This window comes from Sinocyclocheilus rhinocerous, unplaced genomic scaffold (genome assembly GCF_001515625.1).
Source record: "Sinocyclocheilus rhinocerous isolate Xijiao unplaced genomic scaffold, SAMN03320098_v1.1 scaffold445, whole genome shotgun sequence".
NCBI classification, from domain to species: Eukaryota; Metazoa; Chordata; class Actinopteri; order Cypriniformes; family Cyprinidae; genus Sinocyclocheilus; species Sinocyclocheilus rhinocerous.
The window spans coordinates 188,544-196,834 of record NW_015645566.1 but is presented as its reverse complement, the minus strand read 5'-3'; the positions used below and the strand labels follow the sequence as shown (position 1 = coordinate 196,834).

The 8,291-nt window shown below is 35.8% G+C and overlaps 1 pseudogene; it reads right to left on the bottom strand.

Moving 5' to 3' along the window:
• Positions 1-8,291, bottom strand: part of LOC107706728 (uncharacterized) — a 20,989-nt pseudogene that overhangs the window by 8,176 nt on the left and 4,522 nt on the right.

The following is an 8,291-nucleotide window of genomic DNA, read 5'->3' as shown; positions in this document are numbered from 1 at the left end:
ACCGAATGTACGAAGGAAACTGTTAAAATAACCACAGCATTAACAACAACCTTGAAATAAGAGCTCAAGGTTTATCTGATAATCAGATGCATGAAAGTAGCGTTCGTTGCTATAGCAAACAGACTTCGGGCACGTTTTCTTTCAGAATCATCATTCGCCGATGGAGAAGAAAAAGGTAAATACTATAAAATACTATACTATAAAGGTAAATACTATAAAATAAGATAAAGAAGTTTTCGCACTGAAAGAGAAGTGATCTCGTGCCCATAGAACTTAAGACGTACGGTACCAGGCTATATCTGCAGCTAAGCTGAATAAAAAGCAGAATGAATTGAAACGTTAAGACAATAAACACAATAAATAAATAAAATTTATGAATGATGCAGTGCTAATTGACATATTATTTATTAAAATTGTCATGAACTTGGTACACTCAGTGCCAAGAAGGGTCAGAGCAGTATACTTTAAGTTCTGGAGGACATACTAAGTACTAGAATATTATACATTTTCTGAATTAAATCTAGGGTGTACTCATTTCTGCAATCCTTCATTTATACAAAATTGGCTAATTTACTTATCTTACAGAAAATATTGGCATATAGTTGTTTGTTTTTATTAAGTATGTTTACTATGTTTCAAGCTTGCCATCTTTCCATGAATTATATTAGTGATTATTAAGAAAATACATATTTTATATTTATTCAGAGGGGGTGTACTCATTTATGCTGTGCACTGTACATACATAAAATGATTGTATTTGACATTTCTGTCACTACTGAAATGATGGCTATGCCCCTGGTGTGACAAAATGTTAGCCTATACATAATAAAGCTCTTTTTTAAATATTTTAATATTTAAAAAAATATATATAAAAGAACATATTTTAAAGCTCTTTTTTAAAATCTTGGCTTACATAAATGAACCTATGAATCGTGAATCGAATCGATTCGCTGTCTACCCAAAGATTCACAGCCCTATTTTACATTCGTATTTACATTTTGTAGCACACCAGGGTAACTAGGAGCATGAAATTGTCACCGTGCATTAGGACAGTATAGATACACGTCCTCTTCCAGGCAGATTTGTAACATCTTTAGCTGATTGGAACCTCTTAATTATTGCCCTGATGGTGGAAATGGGGATTTTCAATGCTTTAGCTCTTTTCTTACAGCCATCTTGTTCTGCACATTGTAACTATATTCTTTGGTTTTACTCCTTGTGATGGATGATTAAGGGAAGTTGACCTTTGTGTTCCTCATATTTATAATCCTGTGAAACAGGAAGTCATGGCTGGACAAGTTACCCTGGTGTGCTAAAAAATTTAAATATGAATGGGAATATACTTCAGAGATATTTTACTCATAAGAATTTCTATGGGTGCCAATAATTGTGGCCAACATGCATTGGAGAAAAAAAAGATTACTTCAATGATAGGTTAGAATTTTGTGAATTTTTTTGAATTAAAGATAAAAAGGATAAACAATGCAGATTTATTTTTACAGCCGCCTTTGCTCATATTTACCAAGGGTGCCAATATTAGTGGTTGGGACTGTATATCTGAAATTTATGCCTAAATATTTTTTTGAGTTCAGAATGATTAATCACATGGCATTTCTAGCTCCTTTGATTGGCTCGAAAAGTCCTGTGGTTGAGCAAAGAGTGTAGATTTCTAATTGCAAACCCCTGATGGTCCTGCGTCAGCCAGGCAACTGGCATTGAAATTCTCTGATCTCTTGTCAGGTGTTCTCCAAACTCATCAGGCATTATAGGAGAAAACTCCGAGCTGTTACCTTGGGAAAAGGACGTTGCAATAATTGGGTGCCAATAATTGTGGCCAACATGCATTGGAGAAAAAAAAGATTACTTCAATGATAGGTTAGAATTTTGTGAATTTTTTTGAATTAAAGATAAAAAGGATAAACAATGCAGATTTATTTTTACAGCCGCCTTTGCTCATATTTACCAAGGGTGCCAATATTAGTGGAGGGCACTGTATATAGTATGTACAGGCAAGCAACACGCTAATCCGTTTTACGTTAAACCACGTTAGGTGGGGGGAGAAAACACGTGAAACTTTGCTTGTTCCATTCATATTCTGGGCTCATCTGTTTTCCTGTGCGCAGTATATTTTATTAATAAACTGCATACCAAATTTGGTCTATTTATATCACCGTCTTTGTCCATTAGCCTACCTTAAGCATTTTCTATAACGGTTTTCTATGGGGGAGAAAAAATTCAATCAAAAAATACAATCAATTCAATCAAATTCGTTCATATTCTGGCCTATTCTGCTTTATTAATAGTAATATTATTAATACGGTTATTAATATCAATAGTGTTATTAGTATTAATAGTAATTATGAATACCAAATTTGGTCCTCCAATGTCAAACGTTTTTTGGGTGAACTAACCCTTTAATAATTACTCAAGAATTGTGTAATGATGCTAGAATTTCTCACTTGTAGATCTGTAAGTGCCTTAGAGAGTGAGGCTGTCTCCTGAATTATCAGAGGGTGAGCTGAATTTCTGCCAGCGGCTTGAGTGAGGTGGACCAGGCCCTCCACTGACTCCTTGAGATTCTTAAAACAAAGACAAATAAATGTTCAAAATCAGAATATATCCTGCATCAAAAAGATGCATATGCATGCATGGAGGTATTTCAGTAAATGTTAAAGGTCAATTTACCTTAAGATCTCCTTGTGTGACCAGCAGGAACTTAGTAAGGGACCAGGAGGCCAGAAACTGGTAGGCTTTACTCATAACCCAGACAGTAGAGGACTGGACAGTTGCAACAGATCTACACAGCAATCCCAAATGATTTTTCTTAACTCTCCTGTATCCACTGTCAACTAGTGAAAGACATCACACATTTAATTAAGCAGCAGGATGAGGTTATGTGATCTTATGTACCTTGAACAGTGTCCAAAGTAGGGATATAAAATGCTGGTACTTTGTTACCAAGTAAATATTAATAATATAAAACATATGACACAATAATTTTTACAATTAACACATTTCCACAGTTTCTGCAGTAATTCTGTTTATTTTATTTGTATTACTGCATGTAATTATTATTTACATTATTATTTTTATTATTTAATTTATTTTTGCTGTGAAACTGTGTATAAACTACCATTCAAAAGTTTGGGATCAGAACATTTTTTTAGAAAGAAAGAAACAATTCAATCATATTTGATATTTTCATTCAGCAAGTACACATAAATTGATTAAACGTGACAGTAAATAATTTTCCATTATTACAACAACAAAAAAAACATATCACTGTTTCTACAAAAAATATTAAGCAGCACTGTTTTCAACACTGATAATAAAAAGAAATGTTTCTTGAGCACCAAATCAGCATATGGTGTATTTTTGGTCAAATAAATGCAAGCTTGGTGAGCAAGAAACTTTACAAACTTAAACATCAACTTCAACTTTTGAACAGCAGTGTAGCACCAACTAATGAAATAATGACAACCCTATTCTATTAATCATACTGACAATGACAAAAGTGTAAAGTTGAGTACCTGACTCTACATCTGCGCATTGCAGTAGCTGAAGAAAAATATGCAGAGGTGGGAAGAGCTGGAGAAAGAGATCCATGGTGGCAGTCCTCACTGTACATCTTTCCTGCTTAAATCCAGGGACACACTTCTCTTTTAGCCCTGAGCCCAGTGACAAACACATCACTACAATACAACAGGACACAATCAAAAACCAACGTCACTTCAACCGTCAATCATTTCACTGAATAGTCATAATTTGGTTATTATAACTCACTTTCATCCCACTGTGTGAAGGCAGCAGCAGATAAAATATAAGAGCAGAAATAGCTCAAATTTCCTTTACATTCCTGTGGAATGAAGTCTACAAAGACAAAAGAAAAAGGAATGAAAGATAATTGTGAAAATTTTTTTGAAAACCCCTCTTTTAACTTCAGAATAAGAAAAGTCAGAATCCAGGAAAGAGCACTTGAGCTTAAAATACTAGAGATGCATAATATACAGTACCAGTAACTTTATAGGTATTAGCAAATACTTTCTATGGCAAGTCTCAAAAATATTTAAGAGATGTAAATGTTTTAAAACACAAAAACAAGCATAGAAGAGACTTCTTTATATCTGTTATTGGCTTAAACAAAAGTAAATATTTTACAAAAAGAAAAGTCTAAGATTTTTGAGATCATATAATTATTTGTAAAGTTCATTTGTAAAATACAATGAAAACATGCAATACCATTCTAGAGTTTCAGGTAAGATCTTTTTTCTTTGAAAGAAATTAATACTTCATCAAGGATCATTCAGCAAAGATGCATTAAATTGATCAAAGGTTATAAAGACATTTATAATGTTACAAAAGATATCTATTTCAAATAAATGCTGTGCTTTTTAACTTTCTTTTCATCAAAGAATCCTGAACAAAATCTATCAAGTTTCTACAAAAATATTAAGCAGCACAACACTGAGCAAACTTCTGAAAGGTTGTGTACATCATGACTATACTTAATGTAAAAAGATACTTTCTTTTTCTTTTGATTTTGAGGTGAAATGATCCAGACATTTCTTTGTGAGATTCAACCATTAGCATTACATATCTTTTCTAAACACATTATACACTTTATTTAAACATTTGATACTTCAACCCCACCTGCACATCAGTACCTTCAATATACAAATGTTTGAGCAATGTGACAAAATTAAGCACCATTTCATCATTCCACTGGTTGATACTTCCCAGAGTGCTGTTGTATGGCTGACAATAAAAGTGTCTTACAACTGCTTTACCAAATTCCCTCCACAGCAGCTTCTTATAATAAGAAAAGAGCTTCATATATGCGTCAGACTTCCTGAGATCCATTGCTGCCACGTTGTGGGTCCTGGAGGTCATTCTGGGTCTGTTTAGCAGTCTTTCTTCTCCTTCACTGGCCCCACGACAAATCAACACATAGTCCTCCAAATCAGCTGTCCTGTCTAAAAGAGGTTTTTTGGAAATAAGTGAAGCTAAGAGATTTGTTGAGGTCACTAGGACTTGAAAGAGGGTGTAGAGACACTCTCTGTCTCTCGAGATAAATGAAGAGAATGGAAGATTTGAGAAACAGAGGCTGTGAAGAGGCTTTTGGGGCACCTCATTAACAGCAGCTTGAGATTCAAGTTGTACTGTATGAATGTTTATTTCAGGAGAGGATGAAAGCTGACTATTGAGATTAGGGTGTGCAAAGTGACTGTTAAGTTTGTTGGGGTTTTTTGCCATATGGAGGAGGTTACTCTGCTGGGAGGAACATGTGTAAAGTTTTTCGGCTGCTTTCTGAGCTTGACTCTGGGCCAGAATCATCATCAACTGCTCAACTGGGAATTTTTTAGGACCAGTTCTGTTTCGAAGCAAAACAGACCCCGAAACAGGCCCGTATGAGCTGAACATGAGCTGTGAATAACAGGCAGATGTTGTACCCTGGATCCACTTGTCTTCTACGATCTGGTTGTACAGCTCAACCGCACACAGCAGGTCCACTAAAGCATCTCTGGGCACACGGTCTAGCTGGGCAGCAGCCAAAGCAGAAAGTGCAGTGTGGATGCACCGCTCCATCAGCCACAGGGCCTGGAAGCCCAGCAAGTGTAGAGTTTGCCGCATGAAAGCAAGGGTCTTCACACGGCTGAAAAGAGCACGCCGGAGATGGAAGTCAGATTGAGCGTTGGCCCAGAGCAGATCCCAATGGTTGATGTGAACCTGCATTTCCTGGCACAAAGCTCTAAGGCTGAGGTTCCATGTGGAGTTGGGCTGCTCAGCTACTTGCCCCCTGTCAGCCAAAAGGAGATAGGTCTTCTCCAACACTGAGTCCAGTTGCACCACAAAGCAGGTGGCCACATGTGTGCGACGGCTGTACTCATGGAGGAAGAGCAGTTGAGCTCTGTGGTCCATCAGGTGTTGTAGCTGAGAGTAATGCTGGCTGAAGGCTGCAAACTGATGGTGGTGGTAAAAATCATCTTCCTCAGAGGAAGAAAGACCTATGACACAGCCAAACAGCCTGCCTCCTGATGCAGGACCACGGAGTGTGTGGCATTGAGAGCTGAGGCTCTGTAAAGTTTGCCCAAGACATTGGATATTTCTGGAGGAACAGGAAGTGACGCTCTCACTCTCAGAGTCCCAACTGCCATCTTTGTCCTTCTGTCCCATGAGCCACTTCAGACTGGGTTTAAAACGGTTGCGAAACAGAGCCTCTGACCTCTGGAAGGATTTGGTGAATGGACCTTGGTACCAGGAAGCTGGGAGGAAACAGAAATGCAAAATGAACTAAAAATGTTTCAGTGGAAACTCATATAAAACAGGGTTTGCAACTCTAAAGTCATTTGCAAGTCATGTCTTTTTGTCTTTTTTCTGAAATTCATCAGGGAGGGCCTATATAACTCTCTGAGGTCAAATTAAATACTATATGTGGAATTTTATTTTACATTTATTTTTTATGAGGTTCCCAATTTTTTACAACCTGCCAAAGGTTAAATGTTCTAAGAAAATAAATATGCACAAAATTGGTGGCAAGTATCAGATTTAGTCTAAATTAAGCTGTCCCTTAAAAGAGGTCTGAAAGTATCAAATGGCAATTTGTAGTAATACTGATAACATATTTCCAAGACTGGCCATTCGTCCAGGCTCCAGCATCCCTCTGTCCCTACACTACATAGGAAAAGCAGTTGGGAAAATGAATGAATGGCTGAATATACTTCTAATAAGAAAAAAAAAAACTCTGTTTGATCCGTTTTCTTTCAGTGAAGGCTTGATTACACTAAACAATGTTTAAAATCTGAACAGACTTTAAAACACTAGGCATCATTCACTTGCAGGCTTTGTAAAAGGTTACAGAAGAAAAACTGGGCATCATACACTAAATGACTGAAGACTTTTATACACTACCAGACCTTAACATCAAACTCATATAGAAATATGTGTCTCATTACTAGGAGGTACAAGACAAATAAAAACAATAGCTGTGTCCAAAATCGCTCACTCGTTCGCTCATTCACTAATCCCTATATAGTATATGGCAGTTCAGTGCACTATATCAGAAAGGAGTGAATGAAATAAAGTGAATGAATTGGGACACTGACGTATACGCTGCGCGACAGAGCTGGAGCTGTCACAGAAACATCTTTGTCAAATACGTACTTTTATTACATGTACCTTATTTTAGGAAATTATATTAATAACAATAACACTCACAATGACTTTATATTGTAATTATACATACCTCAGGGCAAGCTTTGTAGTTTCATCGATGGTATTATTATTGTTTTGTAATGCTTAAGTTCATAATAATTAAACATTATTAAAATACTGGCAACAAATATAAACACATATTACATATACACATATTACATATACACATATAACATATACATTTTATGTATTTATTATTTTTAGTATCTTGAAACTCTCCCGAGCATTATTTTGTACTAAGATGACAATGGTCTTAGAGCTTCCTCAGGCGACCATTAATTTCACATTAGGATGAATACGCTACCTGCTGTGATTAACGAATATTTATTTTTTAAATCATCCACCAAATTATCATCACATCTCTATCATCTCTTGCAAGTTAACAACACCACCACCTCAGTAAATTACTTATTAAATTAATGCCTAAATAATATATTTTAATATTAATAATGCATGAAATAAACATTAAAGCAGAAATGAGAAAGTTGTAATCTGTTTTGATTACTTATTATCTCTCATTCAAACTAACTCGCTCCCAGTATCTATTCCAGCTCGTCAGTCCTGTCCACATTGGATTATAGGAAATAGTGCTTCAGTGAGTGCACATCAGTTGTACTCTCGAAATCAGAGAGGATTGTGGGTAAAAAGTGGTGAACAAATGTAGGGAATGAACTCGTTCAATCAGAATTTGGACACTACAAAATGGCCCACACCAGATATAGTGCACTATATAGGGGAGCGGTTTCGGACACAGCTAATATGTGTTCTAAAATTGCCTCAAAATATCAAATATGCCTGAAATGCTCTTTGCCTCTATTGCTCTACTGTCCATTGTGTACCCAACTTATGGAATGTGCCATTAGTTGTTTAATAATGTGCTATAAAAGGTTTTGATTCTTGCATATTTTGTTTGTAAAATAATCTTCATAATATATCATAAATATATATCTTCTGATATATATTTATGTAACATTACTGAATTTTCAATAAGGCTAAACACAAAACTTACCATCATATTTGTAATTTGAAATATATTCTTCAGGAAGAATTTCTGAACAGTCACTTTGCATCCTCTGTGA